General features: G+C 46.1%; 1 protein-coding gene across 2 annotated transcripts in view; it reads right to left on the reverse strand.

The window, feature by feature from the left end:
* Positions 1-24227, reverse strand: part of LOC112222519 (cyclin-dependent kinase 14) — a 223581-nt gene that overhangs the window by 172387 nt on the left and 26967 nt on the right. Inside the window, exon 1 of one of the 2 annotated variants that reach the window (XM_042304827.1) lies at positions 11759-11923. The exons of the other annotated variant lie outside the window; for it this stretch is intronic. The gene's annotated coding sequence lies outside the window, so the exon portion shown is untranslated. Of the gene's footprint in view, positions 1-11758; positions 11924-24227 lie in introns of those variants that run through there. 2 annotated transcript variants of the gene reach the window in all.

Genomic DNA, 24227 nt, shown 5'->3' on the forward strand with positions numbered 1-24227 from the left:
ATCTTTCATACAAATCTTAACCTTGTGACCCTTTCCATACATCTGTTGTTCGTCATGTAGACAGAAAGGGGTGTATCTTGGCTATAAAAGACCTTTGTACTTTTGTCTCGGGGCTCTCAACTAAGCATCTGAGGGTGATTCGTCAACCAGCAGCATTATCGTAGAGCACTCAATCGATTCACTTTATATGTGTTTGTTGTATTGACCTGCTCCCTTATTAATACATCAATAAAGATTCAGTTTAAGTATAACTCTGACGTGTGCGATACGTTTGTCTCTCCTCATTTGATAGTAAAGAAATTAACCACCACAGAATGTACGGTAGTGGTTCAGCTACACTACAATATGAGCTCTAGATTATTAGAGAATGTACGGTAGTGGTTCAGTTACACTACAATATGAGCTCTAGATTATTAGAGAATGTACGGTAGTGGTTCAGTTACACTACAATATGAGCTAGATAGATTATTAGAGAATGTACAGAAGTGGTTCAGTTACACTACAATATGAGATATATAGATTATTAGAGAATGTACAGTAGTGGTTCAGTTACACTACAATATGAGCTAGATAGATTATTAGAGAATGTACAGTAGGGGTTCAGTTACATTACAATATGAGATATATAGACCGTACATTCTCTAATAATCTAGAGCTCATATTGTAGTGTAACTGAACCACTACCGTACATTCTCTAATAATCTAGAGCTCATATTGTAGTGTAACTGAACCACTACCGTACATTCTCTAATAATCTAGAGCTCATATTGTAGTGTAACTGAACCACTACTGGGCTGCATGAGGAAGGAAGGATGTAGGAAGATGTGACATTCATTCCCACTTCCAATGAGGTCAGACGGGCTGACAGAGGTGGATCAGGATACACTCTACCTGCCGTTGCTATGGGCCACTGTCTCAGAGACAGCAGTGGAAAGAGCAGAGATGCTTTCTATTTACTTGTTATTAAGAAATTACTGTAAGTGGTAAAGAGTCACTTCCTGAAATGACTGTAAATGATAAAGAGGCACTTCCTGAAATTGCTGTAAGTGGCACTTTGTGGTAACTTAATAATAGTTCAACATAATAAAAATTGAAATGTTTTGCTCTGTTTAGCTCTGGCCCTATATTATATAATACAGCTCTTATACCATATTATAATGTTACAATGTCAGCCTTCAGATATTTATTGAGAGAGTTTCCCTACTTATAATCTAAGCCTACAGATATTTAGTGAGATGAGTTTCACTTCCCAACCAACTCCTAATTAACTAACATCAACGGTTGTATAAAATATTCAGACAGCCGAGCCGAGGGACCACTCCTTCGTTCATTGTCCCAGATCTGTGGCCATCATTAGAGACGCAATGCCATGAGATAAACACACCCTATGGAAAATAACACAAACCATGTCTCAGAAAAAAACACAACACTGCAGCACATATCACAGTGACTGATCATAGCCAGAGGAGCTGTGTTAGTTACATCACAGTGACTGCTCATAGCCAGAGGAGCTGTGTTAGTTACATCACAGTGACTGATCATAGCCAGAGGAGCTGTGTTCGTTACATCACAGTGACTGATCATAGCCAGAGGAGCTGTGTTAGTTACATCACAGTGACTGATCATAGCCAGAGGAGCTGTGACTGCTGTTATAACAGTGACTGCTCATAGCGAGAGGAGCTGTGTTCGTTGCATCACAGTGACTGCTCATAGCCAGAGGAGCTGTGTTCATTGCATCACAGTGACTGATCATAGCCAGAGGAGGTGTGTTAGTTACATCACAGTGACTGATCATAGCCAGAGGAGCTGTGTTAGTTACATCACAGTGACTGATCATAGCCAGAGGAGCTGTGACTGCTGTTATAACAGTGACTGCTCATAGCGAGAGGAGCTGTGTTCGTTGCATCACAGTGACTGCTCATAGCCAGAGGAGCTGTGTTCATTGCATCACAGTGACTGATCATAGCCAGAGGAGGTGTGTTAGTTACATCACAGTGACTGATCATAGCCAGAGGAGGTGTGTTAGTTACATCACAGTGACTGATCATAGCCAGAGGACCTGTGTTCGTTACATCACAGTGACTGATCATAGCCAGAGGAGCTGTGTTCGTTACATCACAGTGACTGATCATAGCCAGAGGAGCTGTGTTCGTTACATCACAGTGACTGATCATAGCCAGAGGAGCTGTGTTCGTTACATCACAGTGACTGCTCATAGCCAGAGGAGCTGTGTTCGTTACATCACAGTGACTGCTCATAGCCAGAGGAGCTGTGTTAGTTACATCACAGTGACTGATCATAGCCAGAGGAGCTGTGTTCGTTACATCACAGTGACTGATCATAGCCAGAGGAGCTGTGTTAGTTACATCACAGTGACTGATCATAGCCAGAGGAGCTGTGACTGCTGTTATAACAGTGACTGCTCATAGCCAGAGGAGCTGTTTCGTTACATCACAGTGACTGATCATAGCCAGAGGAGCTGTGTTCGTTACATCACAGTGACTGATCATAGCCAGAGGAGCTGTGTTCGTTACATCACAGTGACTGATCATAGCCAGAGGAGCTGTGACTGCTGTTATAACAGTGACTGCTCATAGCCAGAGGAGCTGTGTTCATGACATAACAGTGACTGCTCATAGACAGAGGATCTGTGTTCGTTGCATCACAGTGACTGCTCATAGCCAGAGGAGCTGTGTTCATTGCATCACAGTGACTGATCATAGCCAGAGGAGGTGTGTTAGTTACATCACAGTGACTGATCATAGCCAGAGGAGGTGTGTTAGTTACATCACAGTGACTGATCATAGCCAGAGGACCTGTGTTCGTTACATCACAGTGACTGATCATAGCCAGAGGAGCTGTGTTCGTTACATCACAGTGACTGCTCATAGCCAGAGGAGCTGTGTTCGTTACATCACAGTGACTGATCATAGCCAGAGGAGCTGTGTTCGTTACATCACAGTGACTGCTCATAGCCAGAGGAGCTGTTTCGTTACATCACAGTGACTGATCATAGCCAGAGGAGCTGTGTTCGTTACATCACAGTGACTGATCATAGCCATAAGAGCTGTGTTCATGACATAACAGTGACTGCTCATAGCCAGAGGAGCTGTGTTCATTGCATCACAGTGACTGCTCATAGCCAGGGGAGCTGTGGTCATGACATAACAGTGACTGTTCATAGCCAGAGGACCTGTGTTCATTGCATCACAGTGACTGCTCATAGCCAGAGGAGCTGTGACTGCTGACATAACAGTGACTGTTCATAGCCAGAGGAGCTGTGTTCGTTACATCACAGTGACTGCTCATAGCCAAAGGACCTGTGTTCGTTACATCACAGTGACTGCTCATAGCCAGAGGAGCTGTGTTCATTGCATCACAGTGACTGCTCATAGCCAGAGGAGCTGTGTTTGTTACATCACAGTGACTGATCATAGCCAGAGGGGCTTTGTTCGTTACATCACAGTGACTGCTCATAGCCAGAGGAGCTGTGTTCGTTACATCACAGTGATCACAGTGACTGATCATAGCCATCAACAGTGACTTCATAGCCAGAGGAGCTGTGTTCGTTACATCACAGCCAGAGGAGCTGTGTTCATGACATAACAGTGACTGCTCATAGCCAGAGGAGCTGTGTTCGTTACATCACAGTGACTGCTCATAGCCAGGGGAGCTGTGGTCATGACATAACAGTGACTGCTCATAGCCAGAGGACCTGTGTTCATTGCATCACAGTGACTGCTCATAGCCAGAGGAGCTGTGACTGCTGACATAACAGTGACTGCTCATAGCCAGAGGAGCTGTGTTCATGACATAACAGTGACTGCTCATAGCCAGAGGATCTGTGTTCGTTGCATCACCGTGACTGCTCATAGCCAGAGGAGCTGTGTTCATTGCATCACAGTGACTGCTCATAGCCAGAGGAGCTGTGTTTGTTACATCACAGTGACTGCTCATAGCCAGAGGAGCTGTGTTTGTTGCATCACAGTGACTGCTCATAGCCATAGGAGCTGTGTTTGTTACATTACAGTAACTGCTCATAGCCAGAGGAGCTGTGTTTGTTACATCACAGTGACTGCTCATAGCCAGAGGAGCTGTGTTCGTTGCATCACAGTGACTGCTCATAGCCAGAGGACCTGTGTTCATTGCATCAGTGACTGCTCATAGCCAGAGGAGCTGTGTTTGTTACATCACAGTGACTGCTCATAGGCAGAGGATCTGTGTTCGTTGCATCACAGTGACTGCTCATAGCCAGAGGACCTGTGTTCATTGCATCACAGTGACTGCTCATAGCCAGAGGAGCTGTGTTTGTTACATCACAGTGACTGATCATAGCCAGAGGAGCTGTGTTCGTTACATCACAGTGACTGCTCATAGCCAGAGGAGCTGTGTTCGTTACATCACAGTGACTGATCATAGCCAGAGGAGCTGTGTTCATGACATAACAGTGACTGCTCATAGCCAGAGGAGCTGTGTTCGTTACATCACAGTGACTGCTCATAGCCAGGGGAGCTGTGGTCATGACATAACAGTGACTGCTCATATCCAGAGGACCTGTGTTCATTGCATCACAGCGACTGCTCATAGCCAGAGGAGCTGTGACTGCTGACATAACAGTGACTGCTCATAGCCAGAGGAGCTGTGTTCATGACATAACAGTGACTGCTCATAGCCAGAGGAGCTGTGTTCGTTGCATCACAGTGACTGCTCATAGCCAGTGGAGCTGTGTTTGTTACATCACAGTGACTGCTCATGGCCAGAGGAGCTGTGTTTGTTGCATCACAGTGACTGCTCATAGCCATAAGAGCTGTGTTTGTTACATTACAGTAACTGCTCATAGCCAGAAGAGCTGTGTTTGTTACATCACAGTGACTGCTCATAGCCAGAGGAGCTGTGACTGCTGACATAACAGTGACTGTTCATAGCCAGAGGAGCTGTGTTCGTTACATCACAGTGACTGCTCATAGTGACTGCTCAGCCAGGACCTGTGTTCGTTACATCACAGTGACTGATCATAGCCAGAGGAGCTGTGTTAGTTACATCACAGTGACTGCTCATAGCCAGAGGAGCTGTGTTCGTTACATCACAGTGACTGCTCATAGCCAGAGGAGCTGTGTTAGTTACAACACAGTGACTGCTCATAGCCAGAGGAGCTGTGTTCGTTACATCAGAGTGACTGATCATAGCCAGAGGGGCTTTGTTCGTTACATCACAGTGACTGCTCATAGCCAGAGGAGCTGTGTTCGTTACATCACAGTGACTGATCATAGCCAGAGGAGCTGTGTTCATGACATAACAGTGACTGCTCATAGCCAAAAGAGCTGTGTTCGTTACATCACAGTGACTGCTCATAGCCAGGGGAGCTGTGGTAATGACATAACAGTGACTGCTCAAAGCCAGAGGACCTGTGTTCATTGCATCACAGTGACTGCTCATAGCCAGAGGAGCTGTGTTCATGACATAACAGTGACTGCTCATAGCCAGAGGAGCTGTGTTCGTTGCATCACAGTGACTGCTCATAGCCAGTGGAGCTGTGTTTGTTACATCACAGTGACTGCTCATAGCCAGAGGAGCTGTGTTTGTTACATCACAGTGACTGCTCATAGCCAGAGGAGCTGTGTTTGTTGCATCACAGTGACTGCTCATAGCCATAGGAGCTGTGTTTGTTACATTACAGTAACTGCTCATAGCCAGAAGAGCTGTGTTTGTTACATCACAGTGACTGCTCATAGCCAGAGGAGCTGTGACTGCTGACATAACAGTGACTGTTCATAGCCAGAGGAGCTGTGTTCGTTACATCACAGTGACTGCTCATAGCCAGAGGACCTGTGTTCGTTACATCACAGTGACTGATCATAGCCAGAGGAGCTGTGTTAGTTACATCACAGTGACTGCTCATAGCCAGAGGAGCTGTGTTCGTTACATCACAGTGACTGCTCATAGCCAGAGGAGCTGTGTTCGTTACAACACAGTGACTGCTCATAGCCAGAGGAGCTGTGTTCGTTACATCACAGTGACTGATCATAGCCAGAGGGGCTTTGTTCGTTACATCACAGTGACTGCTCATAGCCAGAGGAGCTGTGTTCATGACATAACAGTGACTGCTCATAGCCAGAGGAGCTGTGTTCGTTACATCACAGTGACTGCTCATAGCCAGGGGAGCTGTGGTAATGACATAACAGTGACTGCTCAAAGCCAGAGGACCTGTGTTCATTGCATCACAGTGACTGCTCATAGCCAGAGGAGCTGTGACTGCTGACATAACAGTGACTGCTCATAGCCAGAGGAGCTGTGTTCATGACATAACAGTGACTGCTCATAGCCAGAGGAGCTGTGTTCGTTGCATCACAGTGACTGCTCATAGCCAGTGGAGCTGTGTTTGTTACATCACAGTGACTGCTCATAGCCAGAGGAGCTGTGTTTGTTACATCACAGTGACTGCTCATAGCCAGAGGATCTGTGTTCGTTGCATCACAGTGACTGCTCATAGCCAGAGGACCTGTGTTCATTGCATCACAGTGACTGCTCATAGCCAGAGGACCTGTGTTCATTGCATCACAGTGACTGCTCATAGCCAGAGGAGCTGTGTTCGTTACATCACAGTGACTGCTCATAGCCAGAGGAGCTGTGTTCGTTACATCACAGTGACTGCTCATAGCCAGGGGAGCTGTGGTCATGACATAACAGTGACTGCTCATAGCCAGAGGAGCTGTGACTGCTGACATAACAGTGACTGCTCATAGCCAGAGGAGCTGTGTTCATGACATCACAGTGACTGCTCATAGCCAGAGGAGCTGTGTTCATTACATCACAGTGACTGCTCATAGCCAGAGGAGCTGTGTTAGTTACATCACAGTGACTGCTCATAGCCAGAGGAGCTGTGTTCGTTACATCACAGTGACTGATCATAGCCAGAGGAGCTGTGTTCGTTACATCACAGTGACTGCTCATAGCCAGAGGAGCTGTGTTCGTTACATCACAGTGACTGCTCATAGCCAGGGGAGCTGTGGTCATGACATAACAGTGACTGCTCATAGCCAGAGGAGCTGTGACTGCTGACATAACAGTGACTGCTCATAGCCAGAGGAGCTGTGTTCATGACATAACAGTGACTGCTCATAGCCAGAGGAGCTGTGTTCGTTGCATCACAGTGACTGCTCATAGCCAGAGGAGCTGTGTTCATTGCATCACAGTGACTGCTCATAGCCAGTGGAGCTGTGTTTGTTACATCACAGTGACTGCTCATAGCCAGAGGAGCTGTGTTTGTTGCATCACAGTGACTGCTCATAGCCATAGGAGCTGTGTTTGTTACATTACAGTAACTGCTCATAGCCAGAAGAGCTGTGTTTGTTACATCACAGTGACTGCTCATAGCCAGAGGATCTGTGTTCGTTGCATCACAGTTACTGCTCATAGCCAGAGGACCTGTGTTCATTGCATCACAGTGACTGCTCATAGCCAGAGGAGCTGTGTTTGTTACATCACAGTGACTGCTCATAGCCAGAGGAGCTGTGTTCGTTACATCACAGTGACTGCTCATAGCCAGAGGACCTGTGTTCATTGCATCACAGTGACTGTTCATAGCCAGAGGAGCTGTGTTAGTTACATCACAGTGACTGCTCATAGCCAGAGGAGCTGTGTTTGTTACATCACAGTGACTGCTCATAGCCAGAGGAGATGTGTTTGTTGCATCACAGTGACTGCTCATAGCCAGAGGAGCTGTGTTCGTTACATCACAGTGACTGCTCATAGCCAGAGGAGCTGTGTTTGTTACATCACAGTGACTACTCATAGCCAGAGGAGCTGTGTTCATTACAATGACTATATATTGGGTTTATTATTCACAATAATAATTCACATTATGTCAAATGTGTTTTGCTAGAAACTGATCGTAGCACTGTTGAGTTATTGGAATAGAAGATGTTGCTGTGGTTTAAAACCATCTCCCAGAGAGGAAAGTAGCTGTAGCCCTCTATAGAGATACAAGATGATGCTGGGCAAGAGTTAGTGATGGGGAAAAGAGGTTCAGATACAGTAAGACTGGGCATTGGATTAGGCTTTGGGAAAGGTAGGTGATTTTCTAAATTTTTCCCAATCCACTAAGCTACAGTATCTATGCCACAGCTGGGTTGATAAGAATGATGTATATAAACCCTGGATTGCCGATTGCTTTGTATTGGCCATTGAGAGGCTTTGAAGCCACCGGTCGGCCATATTGGCACACTCAGGTAGGAGCATTCCTCCATAGGAATGAATGGAATTCTACAGTATTTCAATTAAATGTTTCAAGGACTAAATTACATGTATTGAAGTATTATATGTATTTATTAAAGTGTCTGTAACAGAATAAATGTGACAAAAACAAATGTAGACATTAATTAACATATTTCTATAACTTCCAAAATACTTTTTTACAACAGTGAGGGAGTGCCAATAAAACACAAATTCAAATAGAGCAAACCAGACCCTTTACAGCTGTCCACAAAAACAGAACTGTGCCCTGACCTGTCCGTCCATGCCTTAATCCCTCTGTTTTTCCACCCTACATTCTTCCATCTGTCCATACCTTTGTTCCTCAATCCCTCTGCCCCTCAACCCTTCCATCCATCCCTCCCACAGGTATCTATCTATAGGTTGTGTGAGTTGTACAACCCTTTGTCCATCTAGAGCCAGCCATTCAGCCAGTCAGTCAGCTAACCATCCAGCCAGCCGACCAGAGGCCCAGGCCTCACCTCCACCTCCTCCCTCTGATTAGTTCCGAGAGAACTTGGCTCTGATTTGGATGAAGATGGAGGATAAAAACAGGCTTCCCCAGCACTTCCAGCCTAAGGAGTCAGAAGCACACAGGGTCACTCAGACCAATCACTCTGACACTTACAAACTCCAGTGTGGATCTCTATCTACTCTAGACCAATGCCAACAACCCAGCTCATCTATAGTTCAAAGCTCACTGTTCAGAGCCAACCAGAACAAGGAGAGGAGACCAACAATGGATCAATAAGTAGAACAAGGTAATCCAATCGACTAGACGTAACACGTCACAACTAAAACCTCCACTCTATTTATTTAGTGTTGAAGTGTTGGATGTAGTGTCTGACAGAATGTGCCTCTGTTGAGGTTTTAGTCCAGGGCAGAATGACTGTTGGCTTAGGTTCAGCCTTACTGACACTACTGTAAGAGGTTCAACACTGGGCTAGGCTGGGCTTGTCTGAAAACATTATTGTTAGAGGAATAATAAGATAGATTTACGTCTGTCTCCAGACGAGAGGGAGGGACTGGGAGGCCGGCCATCTAGAGGGAGTCTTCTCATTCTGTAGAGTGGCTTGGCTTGGCTTTAGTCATGCAGAGCCAGAAACAGACAGTCTTCTGAAGGGCAAGTGAGGATAGGTTGGCTTTGAAAAAGGTGGGATGGTTTGGGTGGGTCTTTGAAGTAGGTACGGTGGGTTTAGTGGGCATTTGAACTTCAGCAAGTGGAGCAGTAGTCCGGTGATGCAATGATACCAATCCAGTTGTATCCGTTAATGGTTCATTCCATGCTTTTCTACTGGACGCAGTGGTTGATCTTCCTACAGTAAATGATCCCCATTTACTACGAGACATACCACTCCAACTACAACAGCTGCTGTGTGTGAAGAACGAAATATGCATAACAAAATATAGAGAGTGAATTATTGAGTCATTAGAAAGTTGTCTCCATGACGATTCAGACATATTGTCCTCCTTTTATGAAAGTAGCAGTGAATCAGAGATTAATGAATGCATAGGCTACGTCCCCCTGACAGATAAGTGCTGTAGTACTTATCACATTCAATGTGTTTATAATAAATCCATCAATGGTTATCACTTCATTGGAGCCTACAGTCTCAATATTATGAATCATTATCATAGTATTAAGGCTACCATTGTGCTCTATAGAAATGGATCTGAAGAACAGAACAGAACAGAGATTACTAACAAGATATGCACATATACCACCGGGAAGGGTAAGGCGGAGGGGCAGCATACATGACAGATCAATATCTGGAACAGGGGTAGGCAACCCTGGTCCTGGAGTGCTGCAGGTAGGACAGGTGGGTTGAATTGAGGCATTCGCTGAACTGATCAATTAACTTAGTAGCTCAGTGTGGTGCCTAGTAGGGGGAAAAATCCTGCAGTATCTGTGGCACTCCAACAACAGCATTGCCTACCCCTGATCTGGAAGATCAAACAGTCTAAATCTGGCTTCATAGCATTACAGGAAGTGTAAAGGGCTCAGGTTTGAACCCAGACATTGGCCTCCTCATAACTCACTATCAAAAGAGCACCACTTCAACTTAGGCCCTACACTCTTAGAAAGAAAGGTGCTCTCTGGATCCCAAAATGGTCATTTGGCTCTCTGCATAGAGGCCCTTTGAAGAAACTTTTTGGTTCCAGGTAGAACTATTTTTGTTCCAAGTAGAACCCTTTTGGTTCCAGGTAGAACCCTTATGGGTTCCTGAAGAACTCTTTCCACAGAGGGTTCTACTTGAAACCAAAAAGGGTTCTATGGGGACAGCCGAAGAACCCTTTTGGATCCCCTTTTCTCTAAGCATGTAGAACCACTCACTCCTCCTTAGGCCTCTCTGCCTTCTTCCCCCTCTTCCTCCCTCTCCTAACCACTTGACTCTCTCATCCACTCCTCTCTTATTTCCCTCATCGCTTTCCCTCCCTTTTTGTCCTCATCATTCTCTTTCTGAAATCAGTCCCTGTTCTCTTCTGGTCTTTCTAAGGAGAAGAGGGAAGAGAAAAGCAGCAGCAGCAGCACCCCTCCATGGCTCGATGGTTTAGTCTGGTTGAACGGTGATAGATACTTTGAAATGTATATTTATTATATCTATCGCCCTTCAACCAGGCTAAACCATCGAGCCATTTGAGGAGGGCTGCGGCTGCGTTCCTATTAATTTCTCTTCTCCCATCTCCTTAGAAAGACAAGAATGTACGTTGTGTCGTATGGCCCTGCAGAAAAGCCCAAGGCACAGCCTCTCAGCCTCAGTAGTGTTCTGTGTGGCGTTAACACAGATGGGAGAGTGGCATCGCTCGGTCCGATGGACACTCAGGCCAGCGTGACATGTGAGCTGCAAACACTGCTACAGAGTAGCCATTCAGACGGGTAAACACCAGCACCTCGCAGCACAACAATGGAAACATACCTTCTAGCACTGAGGGAGGGAGGGAAGGGGGGAGGGAGGGAGGAGGCGAGAGACAGAGAGGCAGAAAGAAGTCTAAAGATGCTCTCGTTTGTGCTTGCTGAATGAATGCAACGTAAAGAACCTGTATAGAAACTGCAGATGAGGCTTTCCAGAGTTCCAGAGTCAGCTCACCGTGTTCCACACACAACCCCTCCCCCCTGCGTCTACATAACCTTGTCACATCCTCCCTAATCACTATCACACATAGATAGTCTCAGGTGGGCCTGCGTGGAGCTAGCACGTGAGCTCATCATGGTCCACACATATACATACACACACAGAGAGATGCACATACACGCACCCACACACAGCACTGCTGCTACTCCGTCTATTTCTCTACATGCCCTAGATGGTAAATGATAAACATGCATATCTAACGTACTGTACAGCATGTGTGTGATGTGTCTGAGGAATACTATTCCGGGTGAGCGCCACACACACACACACACACACACACAAACACACACACCTGCAGAGAGAGATGAAGGGAGAGTGGGAACTAAGGATTTGGGGAGGAGGAGAAATCATCAGTAATCAGTTTGTCTTCTTACCTTATAGCAGGGCACAGCTCACCTGGGATCCTCTGGAGAGCAGACGGAACACACCGCACCACTAACACCAATCACTCTCCTCTCATTTCCCTGCTAACAAACTCAAAACATCTCCCTCTCTATCCCTTGCTCTGTCTCTCCCTCTCTCTCCCGCTAGCCCTGGCAGGTTGGAAACGAGGAGATTGTACTACAACACAGGGGGTGAAACTGGAGGGGGAAGTGGCAGACTGACGCGTCACAATCTTCCCGGGTGCTGAGCAGAGAGAGATGATGCGTTGTGATTTGAGACGAAAGTGGCGTTAAGAGACGGGCTGTGGCGCAGCAGATGGCTGAGGGGTTCTCCTGTGTCCATGTCAGCGATACTGGAGCACCGGCGGCCCCCGTTTAGCGATGAGAGATGGTGCGGCCGGTGGAGTTTGAGGAAGCAGACTGTGGCAGCAGCAGTGTCTGCAGCATTAGCAATAGCAGTGTAGCAGTGTAGCTGGGTTAGCCCATGCGTGCACTGAGCCGGGGCTGAGCTGGGGCTGGCAAAAGGGAGAGAAGGGCTCAAACACTATCGATTGTGTCTTTCTCTCCTCTATCTCTCACTCTCTCTCTCTCTTCTCTCTGTATAGCACAGTACAGTATACACTTAGGCTGCAGCACTTACCCTGCCAGCCTGCCAGCCTGCATCCATTAATCTAGCCCTGGATGAGAAGCATCAACAACAATCACAGAGGAGAGATGCATGGGGAGACACTCCTTAAGTGCTGTCAGGGTTTAGCCTCACAACATATTGCATTCAGTATTCATTCAGTATACATTCATCTGATATTGTCTCTTCAACTTTTCATATGGAAGTAGGGGTTTGTGTGTGTGTGTGTGTGTGTGTGTGTGTGTGTGTGTGTGTGTGTGTGTGTGTGTGTGTGTGTGTGTGTGTGTGTGTGTGTGTGTGTGTGTGTGTGTGTGTGTGTGTGTGTGTGTGTGTGTGTGTGTGTGTGTGTGTGTGCGTGTGTCATTCAGATAGGGTATAGAGGTCAAATAATTATCTTCCACTGTGACAGCTCAATTTGTGAAAACGCCAACATCATGACCCTGTCACATAACACACCACAAACCACAGAGGGAGAGAAATATTACTCTCTCGCTTTCTTAGTTTCTGACTTGCTCTCTACCTCTCTCTCGTTCTCTCCCTCCCTTTCTCCTCCTCTACCTATCTTTTTCTCTCTCTTCATCTCATGGATGACCCTGACTGACGTGTTGCCACAGGAACCAGAGTGTGTCCATTGTGTTGTGGAGGCTCTTCATTAAAATACCTGATAACAGGCAGAAAAGCGTGAAATCCACATTAACAATGTTGTATCTCGAGGCTAACAAATGGGCATTCTACCCTGGCAATCATAGAATATAATTCAGGAAACACTTAGCATCCTAATACAATATTAAATCGGTAAAAGAGGTCCTGGGTGGCGCAGCGGTCAAAAGTACTGCACCGCCACCACAGCCTGCGGTTCCATCCCAGGCTGTGCCACAACCGGCCGTGACCAGGAGCCCCATAGGACGACGGAGCACAATTGGTTCAGCACCATCCGGGGTAGGGGAGGGTTTGGCCGGTGGGGTTTCCCTTAGCAACTAACACCTTGTGACAGGGCCGGGCGCCTGCAAGCTGACTCCGATCGTCAATCAAACAGTGTTTCTTCCAACATATTGGTGCGGCTGACATCGGGGTCAAGCGAGCTGGTTGTCTGTTATTGTACATATATCAACATAACAACTGAAGATATCCTACAAGACATGTAGACATCCACTGACAGGAACAATAAGCTGCCTGAACTAACTATATGCTTTATTCGAAACATGCATGGACACACACACACACACACACACACACACTGAGGGAGGCATGCTGGCAGTGTTGGAGGGTGCTAGTGCGTGGGTGGAGAATCCAAGAGGGCTCTGGCTCATGTATTATTCAGGTCACACAGGACACCCTGCCTGCCACACACACACACACACACACACACACACACACACACACACACACACACACACACACACACAGGGAACCAGAAGGACCACCAGCAGAGAGGGAGAGAGAGAGAGAAGGGGTATGGCTGAGGGCCTGTGTAATGATGATGATGATGAAAGGGGGGTTAAAGGGAGAGGAAGTGAGAGGAAGTGAGAGGAAGTGGGGCTAGAGACACAGCTGGGGGCTGATAGACCAGAGAGAGAGATTCATCTGACTGGGAGCAACACAGTAGCAGTGCCCTCTGGCCTGTCCTTTTCTCTGCTGTCATCCATCCTTTCCATCCCTCCATCCGCGCTGACACGGCAAGCCCTTGAGCCTTTCACCATTCACCACTACTGCTATCCATCCCTCTCTGCTCTGCTCTCCTCTCCCCCTTCACACAGCTGGGCTCCCAGAGGAGAAAAGCAATCTGGATATCCACTGGAGTCTACAGCAACCCTACAAGTCCTCCTTTCATCTTTACTCCCTCCCATCCATCATAACTCATCTTGACAGATGACTTCCTTCCTCCCATCCACTCACACTACATCTCTCTCTCTCTCTCTCTCTCTCTCTCTCTCTCTCTCTCTCTCTCTCTCTCTCTCTCTCTCTCTCTCTCTCTCTCTCTCTCTCTCTCTCTCTCTCTCTCTCTCTCTCTCTCTCTCTCTCTCTCTCTCTCTCTCTCTCTCTCTCTCTCTCTCTCTCTCTCTCTCTCTCTCTCTCTCTCTCTCTCTCTCTCTCTCTCTCTCTCTCTCTCTCTCTCTCTCTCTCTCTCTCTCTCTCTCTCTCTCTCTCTCTCTCTCTCTCTCTTTCCCTCTCTCTCTCTCTCTCTCTCTCTCTCTCTCTCTCTCTCAGGGGAGGGGTCTCTCTCTCTCTCTCTCTCTCTCTCTCTCTCTCTCTCTCTCTCAGCCCTGAAAGCCTGAAAACAAGGGAATACATACAGACAACACGAGAGAGGGAGAGAGAGAGTTTATCTTTCTCAGGTTACAGGGCCCGGGCCTGGGTCGCACTTCAATCACTCTCTCCCTCCATCCTCCCACCCATCATGGGAGGGGTAATGTAATAACACTCTCATCCTAGATCCTCCCACCCATCAGGGGAGGGGTAATGTAATAACACTCTCTCCCTAGATCCTCCCACCCATCATGGGAGGGGTAATGTAATAACACTCTCTCCCTCCATCCTCCCATCCATCAAGGGAGGGGTAATGTAATAACACCCTCTCCCTCCATCCTCCCATCCATCAGGGGAGGGGTAATGTAATAACACTCTCTCCCTCCATCCTCCCATTCATCAGGGGAGGGGTAATGTAATAACACTCTCTCCCTCCATCCTCCCATCCATCAGGGGAGGGGTAATGTAATTTAACACTCTCTCCCTCCATCCTCCCATCCATCAGGGGACACTCTCTCCCTCCATCCTCCCATCCATCAGGGAGGGGTAATGTAATAACACTCTCTCCCTCCATCCTCCCATCCATCAAGGGGAGGGGTAATGTAATAACACCCTCTCCCTCCATCCTCCCATCCATCAGGGGAGGGGTAATGTAATAACACTCTCTCCCTCCATCCTCCCATCCATCAGGGGAGGGGTAATGTAATAACACTCTCTCCCTCCATCCTCCCATCAATCAGGGGAGGGGTAATGTAATAACACTCTCTCCCTCCATCCTCCCATCCATCAGGGGAGGGGTGATGTAATAACACTCTCTCCCTCCATCCTCCCATCCATCAGGGGAGGGGTAATGTAATAACACCCTCTCCCTCCATCCTCCCATCCATCAGGGGAGGGGTAATGTAATAACACTCTCTCGATATCAGACAGCTGAACACCAGCATCCTAACCATCCACCAGATAACACCACGGAAACATTACTGAAACACATCAGTCACAACTAGGAAAGACAATGTGGTTAAGTATCAATCAACAGGTGGTAGAGGAAATGGAGGTGAAGTGGTTGGACTGTTGTGTCATCGTCAAAGACATGACAAGCTACATACTGCTGATATACTTTAGTACTGATATATCCTATGCAGTAGGTGACGCTTGCTATTTTTCAAACCCTTTTGGATGGTACTAAATATGTTATTTCAGTTTAAATCATCTTGCTTCCTATAAAATACTAGACACCAATAACTTCCCCCTTCTAAACTCCCCTCCAAACGGAATATATTCTGTGTGTATATTGTTTGGTACAGTTCTCTTCAAACCGCCTGGGTCTCATTAAGATTGCTGATGTAAGTTAACAGCTACTGAATTAAGACAAGTTCAGCATTTCTTTGTGTACTGTTCCTCACGCTCAAGAGTGACAAGTCAATTCATCTCATTTGGAAGTCTAATGAAACAAGCTCCAGAATCACAGGCCGTGTCATTTAGGATCACAGGGCTTTTGTACCGAGACGGCTTTCAGTTGCAAATAGCCCAAAGTTCTGCCTTATAACAGGATGCATTCATGTTTCTGGGCCTTGAGATGACAGAGAGAAGACACCACACTCCCTGGGCTGGACTTCCTCACACAGTACAAATGAGGGAATTATCATCCGAGTCCTTATCATAAGGAAACTCCTCAGTAATAAAAACTTAGCAAATAACAAAGTCAAATGAAATAGCAGTAAAGCAATGTGTCAGTGACACATAAGCTAATGTATTAAAGCGTAGATAGCACAGAGGCAGTATAACCTTGTATGGTTTGCCTACAGGCTGATGCATCTCGGTGGCCATTCATGTTTCATTGACAGGGAAGGACAGGGACTAAAATGGCTGACTTCACATATGCATAGATATGATAATTCTAGAGTTCAACTTCAGTTGGCCAACTTTGTAAGCAGATGAGATGAAAGCAACAGCCCTACTAGCCATTAGGAAGGCCATTAAAACCAGCTCACTGTGTTCACACTGCCAGTGAACGTCACATTTGCATCACACTCCCTGCTATAATTGGCTTAGCCCTGCCTGGGCACCATACACAATATATTTCCTCTTAGAGCCTGTCTGACTGTGATGCTGAATTCATACAGTGAAATCATTTTGTAGTATTTATACAGTGAGAATAAGGGAGTAGCTATATATTTTAAATATACAAAGTGAATATATATTAGACTCCTCCCCTTGTAACAGAATAAGGCCAATCAGAGCATTCCAATCCCTGACTGATTTACCTCTCTGAGGAAGGAGACAGTTCCCCAAGGGCAAAAGCATATAACACAGCAGAAACCCCATATCCACTTCACATCAGCCATGATGAGGTACAGCACATCCTACACAAGACAAACTAAACCACCACACAGCTGATGCTTTCCTCTGTCCAGCTGTTTGTTTTGGTGTGTGTGTGTGTGTGTGTGTGTGTGTGTGTGTGTGTGTGTGTGTGTGTGTGTGTGTGTGTGTGTGTGTGTGTGTGTGTGTGTGTGTGTGTGTGTGTGGTCTTGTTCTATCCTCATCCCCACAAGGATAGTAAAACAAGGAAAATTCTCCCTAATGCAGACATTTCCCACATCCCCATGAGGACAAAGGCTATTTTAAGTTTAGGGGTTAAGTTTAGGGTTAGGAGTATGCTTTGGGTTACGGGTTAGGAAAAATAAGATTTTGAATGGAAATAAATGTTTGGTGTCCACGAGTATAGAAAAAAACAAGTGTGTGTGTGTGTGCAGTGATACTCCTCTTGAACTCAGATAGTACATCTCCCCTCTCCTCCACCTGCCTCCCCCTTCTGCTTTAGGTTTTAGGATGCTGGTGACACACCCTTGGCTCCCCTCCAGAAGTTTCCCTCCCTCTCTCCCTCCCTCCACCTCTGGGCCCAGGCAACAACAGATCAATAGAAGAGACCCAATCACAAACACCAAGACATAACACACCCAGCCGCCACTACACCACTAAACACAACACTGCTTATTGTTAAGCCTGCTGATTGCCTCCACAGCTCAGCGTTGCAATTAATTGAAGACTGATTAATGAAACAACACCTGTAGCCTCGGGGCCTAAGGGGATGTGGTCTTCACACAATTATTTCTTAATAGCCAGAATGGACAAATAGCTCATCAGTTGGCCTGTCTTGTCTGTCTGTTCGCTAGTGAGGAATCACCCTGAATCATTGTGGCTTTGTTGCTGACTTTAAAATGCAAATCACTCAGGCTGATAACTGCAATCCCAGCGACATGAATAAGACTCTGCTCCGGAGTCAACGCCGGCTGCATTGAAAGAAGAAGAGCTATAATCCCTATCCTATTCATCACTGAGCAGCTCTGGGTACAACGCTGTGTCCTAAATGGGACCCTATTCCCTACATAGTGCACTACTTTTGACCAGAACCCTATGGTCCCTCAGAAGTAGTAATTTACATATGGAATAGAGTGCTATTTGGGATGCGGACCAACGGCTCCAGGAACACAGATGAACTCTCAGAGAGATGGTAGTTGAGCTAGCATCATCCACAAAGAGGAGAAGTCTGGGAGCCATAGAGCCATAGGGCTAAAGAAAGACATCTAATAGTGGATTGGCCTTGGGATGACCCTGCTTCATACTGCCTTCAGATGGACCAGGAGGTGGATCACCGAGGTTGAGGTTCACTAGAAGTGTAGGGATATGGGGCTATGTATGACTTCAGAGAGGATCCTCCTTTGTAACAATGAAACGTTACGTGGCTCTGGGTGCTGCTGAGTTTATCAAGTCGACTGGCTGGATGGATTTCTAAAGTGAGAGTAGAGTAGTCATTTGCAGGAAGATGGTTTCAAATGAAGGGTGAATAAACTTGGCATTTCAGACTGCTGGGAGAAAAGAGACCTAAGCCTATTATTAGGAGCACTTTCAGCAGGAAGTCAGATGACAGCGTACTCTACCTTTAGTTAGATATGGTCTTAACTGCTGTCTACCTTGCTGACTAGTGATTGTTGTTCAAAAGACAGAAGGGACAGATTGGTACTGTGAATAACCACAACACCACGAGACAAAACTACAAATTGTCTTTAAATGAACTCAGAGCATCATGTGACCAGTAGATGGCAATGACTCACCAACAGGTGAAATAAGATCAGCACAGTCAGAGGAGCAGTGCATTGATTAACACTATCAAACAAGAATGTGCCACAACTGCCAATATCAAGAGAGACTATTGGGTGACAATGCAATATTAAAGCAATGCCTCAGAAACATATGAACCCTTCTCTGTACTATTGGTACCTCCCTTATAGACTAGAGTCCTATTCAATCGGAGCATTGTCCACACAGAATCTGACTGACACCAGTCTCATCCAGTGCCGTTAAGAGAGAATCTCTGTTCTCAAGATGTGAATCTCAACGGAGTAACAGGGACGGGGTTATTGGAACATACCACTAGGATGACATCATGCTCTGCCACAGGGTCAGAAAGGTTTAGAACAATGATTGACTAATTAATTGTCCAGTTTCCATACAAACAAAGTTTAAACTGCTGTGCCATCACATGAGAGAGATTCATCTCAGGCCATTCATTCATCCTTATTCCAACTGTGATACAACTCTAAGTAATGTTGGGCTCAGATGACTCAGAGACTCATATCTCCCTCACTAACTTTAAGCACCAGCTGTCAGAGCAGCTCACAGATCACTGCACCAATCTGTAAATAGCCCATCCAACTACCTCATCCCCATACTGTTATTTATTTTGCTCCTTTAAACCCCAGTATCTCTACATGCACACTCATCTTCTGCACATCTATCACTCCAGTGTTTAATTGCTAAATTGTAATTATTTTGCCACTATGACCTATTTATTGCCTTACCTCCCTTATCCTGCCTCATTTGCACGTACTGTATATAGACTTTTTCTACTGCATTATTGACTGTATGTTTGTTTATTCTATGTGTAACTCTGTGTTGTTGTTTGTGTCGCACTGCTTTGCTTTATCTTGGCCAGGTCGCAGTTGTTAAATGAGAACTTGTTCTCAACTAGCCTACCTGGTTAAATAAAGGTGAAATAACAATAAATAAAAGACACAGAAGGGTAAGTCCTCTCCTCTCCCATACTCATCAGGGCAGGAAATGACATCATAAAGCATGGGAGTGATATAATCTCAGAGGCCCTAGTCTCTGTTCAGCCAGTCCTTCTAATGAAGCCAATAGGTTATCCCTAGCCCTTTGTTGAGACCGTACATAATCTTTACTAAAATAAGGGATATTAAGCTAAAAACACTAGTTTGTAAGACCGAGGTATGGTAAATGTCATATATTTTCTGCTGTTATCAAAGTGAAGTAGCAAGCAACACTCAGGAAATATATTCAATGGAGAGAGAGAGAACAACTCTTCAGTCCCCTTTGCTGGCTGGTAAACTGTTGAATGACAAAGTGCCTTATCGGGCGTTAGATAAGAGGAGGTCACAGCCTCACAGAGATAGAGGCAAAGCTACGGAGGAAGAAAGACAGCCTTTGTTATCGATCCATTTCAGCCAAGCAGGGCTGTCAACAAAGCAGCTTTTGACAGATTTCCAGAGAGGAGATTTCCATACATCCATTCCTCCATTCAGTAGGATGTGGAAACTACAGTACTGTATGAATGAGGAGGTGATCTGCAGACAAATTGCAACATACTATGTCAGTATAGTGTATCCATGGATGGGACTGCATCTTCAGAGTGTTCTAGAGAATTCTTTGATCTCACTGCAGAAGAACTTCCACCCTGCATACAAAAACACCCATCATGTTTGTGACTGACTAAAATTCCCATTAAATGTCCATTTATGCAGCATTGTGCAGTCATAACAGCGTGTGTTGCTGCAGTGATTAATAATTCAGACTTTGACATTTACAGTTTGGTGTTGGGTTCGTTTGGCATGTTTTCCCGGAGCAGAGGAGTAGTTAGTTATGGGAATCAGCACATATCCTCCATAATTACATCTGACTGTGTGTGTGTGTGTGTGTGTGTGTGTGTGTGTGTATGTGTGTGTGTGTGTGTGTGTGTGTGTGTGTGTGTGTGTGTGTGTGTGTGTGTGTGTGTGTGTGTGTGTGTGTGTGTGTGTGATCCAAACGAGTCGGACTAACCTGCTGCTGCCGTCGTTCAGAGATAATTAGAGGGTTTAATATAGACACCAGCTGCTGCTCAACATCTAATCACCAACAACTACACATACAGACAAAGGAGGGGTCGGACACTGCAGTAAGACCCTGGTTGAATCCCAAATCACCCCCTTCCCCACGGCCCTCCATTTGTGCGGTCATGTATGAATCCGCCGTTTGCACAAGTGTGAAAACTGAGGGAGTGTAAATGATTGAGGGTGTAGGTAGGGGCTAATTAGACAATCCTATAGCCACTTTGACCAAGCCAGCAAGGTTGCAGATTTCAGAGGGAAGTTCTTTCCCGACACGCACTGCGATATGTTTGGAGTTTGTGCAGTTTAATACAAAAGAATGGAGAGGCGTGATAATTATACTGTTTGCCACGTGCATTTGCTCATGTCTGATTTCGAGACTTGACACGTAACAGATGAAACACCTCTCAAATTAAATGTTTAACTGTTACTGAGGTTTAAATCTTGCAAAACGGCACGGGGTACTTGTTAATTTGAATTTTATGCTTGCTTTATTTGTAAGTGGAACATGATTTGCATCATTCAAGTCACGAGTCTCACGTCTGTAGCCATGAAGTGCTTTGAAAGAATGGTCATGGCTCACATTAACAGCATCCTCCCGGACACCCTAGACCCGTTCCAATTCGCATACCGCCCCAACAGATCCACAGATGACGCAATCTCAATCGCACTCCACACTGCCCATTCTCACCTGGACAAAAGGAACACCTATGTGAGAATGGGAAGGGGGAGAAGGGGGAGACACCCTGGACCCAAACTGTTACAGACCTATATCTATCCTGCCCTGCCTATCTAAGGTCTTCGAAAGCCAAGTCAACAAACAGATCACTGACCATCTCGAATCCACCGCACCTTCTCCGCTGTGCAATCTGGTTTCCGAGCCAGTCACGGGTGCACCTCAGCCACGCTCAAGGTACTAAACGATATCATAACCGCCATCGATAAAAAAGACAGTACTGTGCAGCCGTCTTCATCGACCTGGCCAAGGCTTTCGACTCTGTCAATCACCCTATTCTTATCGGCAGACTCAGTAGCCTCAGCTTTTCTAATGACTGCCTTGCCTGGTTCACCAAATACTTTGCAGACAGAGTTCAGTGTGTCAAATCTGAGGGCATGTTGTCCGGTCCTCTTGCAGTCTCCATGGGGGTGCCACAGGGTTCAATTCTCGGGCTGACTCTTTTCTCTGTATATATCAATGATGTTGCTCTTGCTGCGGGCGATTCCCTGATCCACCTCTACGCAGATGACACCATTCTGTATACTTCTGGCCCTTCCTTGGACACTGTGCTATCTAACCTCCAAACGAGCTTCAATGACGTACAACACTCCTTCCGGGTCCTCCAAATGCTCTTAAACGCTAGTAAATCCAAATGCATGCTTTTCAACCGTTCGTTGACTGCACCCGCATGCCCGACTAGCATTACCACCCTGGATGGTTCCGACCTTGAATATGTGGACATCTATAAGTACCTAGGTGTCTGGCTAGACTGTAAACTCTCCTTCCAGACTCATATCAAACATCTCCAATCTAAAATCAAATCTAGAGTCGGCTTTCTATTTCGCAACAAAGCCTCCTTCACTCACGCCGCCAAACTTACCCTAGTAAAACTAACTATCCTACCGATCCTCGACTTCGGCGATGTCATCTACAAAATAGCTTCCAATACTCTACTCAGCAAACTGGATGTAGTTTATCACAGTGCCATCCGTTTTGTTACTAAAGCACCTTATACCACACACCACTGCGACCTGTATGCTGTATGCTCTAGTCGGCTGGCCCTCACTACATATTTGTCGCCGCCAGACTGGCTCCAGGTCATCTACAAGTCCATGCTAGGTAAAGCTCCGCCTTATCTCAGTTCACTGGTCACGATGGCAACACCCACCCGTAGCACGCGCTCCAGCAGGTGTATCATGATCATCCCTAAAGCCAACACCTCATTTGGCCGCCTTTCCTTCCAGTTCTCTGCTGCCTGTGACTGGAACGAATTGCAAAAATTGCTGAAGTTGGAGACTTTTATCTCCCTCACCGACTTTAAACATCTGCTATCTGAGCAGCTAACCGATCGCTGCAGCTGTACATAGTCCATCGGTAAATAGCCCACCCAATTTACCTACCTCATCCCCATACTGTTTTTATTTATTTACTTTTCTGCTCTTTTGCACGCCAGTATCTCTACCTGCACATGACCATCTGATCATTTATCACTCCAGTGTTAATCTGCTAAATTGTAATTATTCGCCTACCTCCTCATGTCCTTTGCACACAATGTATATAGACTCTTTTTTTTCTACTGTGTTATTGACTTGTTAATTGTTTACTCCATGTGTAACTCTGTGTTGTCTGTTCACACTGCTATGCTTTATCTTGGCCAGGTCGCAATTGTAAATGAGAACTTGTTCTCAACTTGCCTACCTGGTTAAATAAAGGTGAAATAAAATGCTGTTCGTTGACTACAGCTCAGCTTTCAACATCATAGTGCCCACGACTCTAGGACTAAACACCTCCCTCTGCAATTGGATCCTGGACTTCCTGACAGGCCGCCCCCAGGTGGTAAGAGTAGGCAAAACACGTCTGCCACGCTGGTCCTTAACACTGGGGCCCCTCAGGGGTGTGTACTTAGTCCCCTCATGTATTCCCTGTTCACCCACGACTGTGTGGCCAAACACGACTCCAACACCATCATTAAGTTAAGCAGACGACAATAGTGGTAGGCCTGATCACCGACAACGATGAGACAGCCTATAGGGAGGAGGTCTGAGACCTGGCCATGTGGTGCCAGGACAACAACCTCTCCCTCAACGTGATCAAGACAAAGGAGATGATTGTGGACTACAGGAAAAGGAGGACCGAGCACGCCCCCATTCTCATTGATGGGGCTGTAGTGGAGCAGGTTGAGAGCTTCAAGTGCCTTGGTGTCCACATCATCAACAAACTATCATGGTCCAAACACACTAAAACAGTTGTGAAGAGGGCACGACAAAACCTATTCTCCCTCAGGAGACTGAAAAGATTTGGCATGGGTCCTCAGATCCTCAAAACATTCTACAGCTGCACCATCAAGAACATCACTGCAACCAGTTATTATGTGACTTGTTAAGCTAATTTTTATTCCTGAACTTATTTAGGCTTGCCATAACAAAGGGGTTGAATACGTATTAACTCAAAACAGTCTTTATTAATTACATCACTGGGGCCAAGCTTCCTGCCTTCCAGGACCTCTATACCAGGTGGTGTCAGAGGAAGGCCATAAAAATCGTCAGAGACTCCAGCCACCCTAGTCATAGACTGTTCTCTCTGCTACCGAACGGCAAGCAGTACCGGAGCACCAAGTCTAGGTCCAAAATGCTTCTTAACTGCTTCTACCCCCAAGCCATAAGCAGTCACTAACTCTACCTACATTTACATATTACCTCAATTACCTCG

The sequence above is a fragment of the Oncorhynchus tshawytscha genome, linkage group LG23, assembly GCF_018296145.1.
Source record: "Oncorhynchus tshawytscha isolate Ot180627B linkage group LG23, Otsh_v2.0, whole genome shotgun sequence".
Classification (NCBI taxonomy): domain Eukaryota; kingdom Metazoa; phylum Chordata; class Actinopteri; order Salmoniformes; family Salmonidae; genus Oncorhynchus; species Oncorhynchus tshawytscha.